Below are 2,131 nucleotides of genomic sequence, written 5' to 3' on the forward strand. Positions count from 1 at the left end.
ACATAAAATGATTTGCAAATCTCAAAGTATTATATAAAGGTTACCTATCATTACTAAAAATAAAAATAATAATAAATAAAAAATATTTATAGCAACTCTCTTTGTGGTGACAAAGAACTGGAAATTATGGAGATGCCAATCAATTGAGGAATGGCTGAACAAATTGTGGTATATGATTATGATGGAATACTACTATGCAATAAGAAATTATTAGCTCGATGATCTTAGAAAAACATGTATAGACTTGCATGAAATAATGAAGTAAGAAATGAACAGAACCAAGAGAGCAGTGTATATAGTAACAACAAGATTATTTTAAGAACAACTAAGCAAATAAGTCATATTGACTATTATAAATATCCAAATTAACTACAGGGGTGGGGCAGAGGACACTGTTGATTCTAGGTGTTGGAGCTGGTGGGGGTGGGGATTTCATTCCAGAATCCCTATGGTTTTCTCTTCAGGACTTTGGGGGTCCCTTCTAAACCCTGTCAGCAGAGCACTAAGCCAGCGCTATTTCAGCACCACGGAGGTCCTTGGAGCAATACAAAAGATGACAAGAGTACGTGTGGTAGACAATAGTGCCCTAGGGAACACTGCATACCACATCCCCCCTTGATGCATCCATGTCTACAATAAGACTGGAGTGGGCAAGGTGGGAGACCGAATCCTGCTGGCCATCAAGGGGCAGAAGAAGGCCATCATTGTGGGGCACCGAGTGCCTGGGCCCCGAATGACACCAAGGTTTGATTCAAACAACGTAGTCCTCATTGAGGACAAGGGGAACCCAGTGGGTACCCGCATCAAGGAACCAATTCCAACAAGTCTCTGGCGCTTGGAAGGCGAGTATTCCAAAGTGCTTGCCATTGCCCAGTCCTTCGTATGAAAGGCCAGGGACTCTGACTGCAAGAAGTGTCCTTGGAGGGAGACAATTCACAGAGCAGTCCCCAACTAAGAATAGAACTTGGAGAAAAGGAAAGATTTTCCCCTTCTTCCTTCTTCCCCCAGGAGGGAGAGAGAACCAAATTCTGTGAAGTAATAAAAATATTTTATGTATGTAACAAAAAAACAAAAACAAATTAACTACAAAGGACATATGAAGGAAGACACTATCTGCATCCAGAGAAAGAACTGACAAATAGAAGCATGTATAGAATGATTTTGCATGTATATGTGTGTTTATGTGCAATGCTAGCCATGGTGGGAGGGTAGAGAGAAAAAAGAAAAAAATTCATTTACATGATAACTATTATATATATATATATATATTTGCCTTTTTTTGGAGGGCAATTGGGGTTAAGTAACTTGCCCAAGGTTACACAGCTATTTTTTGTGTGTGGGGGTGATAAGTGTCTGAGGCCGGAACCGAACTCGGGTCCTCCTGACTCTGGAGCCAGCGCTTTACTCACTGCGCCACCTAGCCATCCCAACTATTATATATTTAAAAGGAATACAAAGTGGTACATAATAGATTTTCAGTTTCATGTGCGATGATCTTTTTTATTGTACTGTTATGGAAATACTTGTTTTATTCTATAAATTAAAAACCAAATAAAAATAATGGAATGGTTTATGTTCCACACAATTCTAGGATGTAATGAATGAAAGATGTACTGGAATTTGTTTAAATTAGCAACAAGAATAATTAAACAAGTAAGTCTGCAAAAACATGAGGTAGGCAGATGTAACTGTTAAGGTATTTTTAAAAACAAAATAGGATTCCTCTTGCTCTATAGATGCCACTTGTTGGAATAATGGGGTGATGAAACCTGGACCCTAAATTTTCCTATACATTTCAGCAGCCCAAATCACTGGCACCTCACCTGTCCAAGTCATCTGACCCACCCCAGCCCACCTAGATATTCAACAATCCTTTCATTCTCTGCCTACCTCAGACCACTTAATACTCCTTTCACAGTCCTCTTGACCCACCCCAGACCATTTAACTCCTTTCCCTGGCACACCTGAGCCACCCCCAGCTATTTACAACTCCTTAATCCCATCCAGATCTTCTCATTCTCTTTTTTGTATATAAGTATCAGTGTCACTCCCATCAAGGCACAGATTTATTAGGAATCTAGCTTGCTCTATTTGCATTACAATAAAACTTTCCACTTTGACTGAAAGAAGG

At 39.6% G+C, this 2,131-nt stretch overlaps 1 pseudogene; it reads left to right on the forward strand.

The window, feature by feature from the left end:
* The first annotated feature begins 380 nt into the window (after positions 1 to 380).
* Positions 381 to 1,074, forward strand: LOC138177270 (large ribosomal subunit protein uL14m pseudogene; annotated as a pseudogene).
* Positions 1,075 to 2,131: the final 1,057 nt, after the last annotated feature.

The sequence above is a fragment of the Petaurus breviceps genome, unplaced genomic scaffold (genome assembly GCF_028583685.1).
Source record: "Petaurus breviceps papuanus isolate PSGF00001 unplaced genomic scaffold, PetGlider_PUasm1.0 90383, whole genome shotgun sequence".
NCBI classification, from domain to species: domain Eukaryota; kingdom Metazoa; phylum Chordata; class Mammalia; order Diprotodontia; family Petauridae; genus Petaurus; species Petaurus breviceps.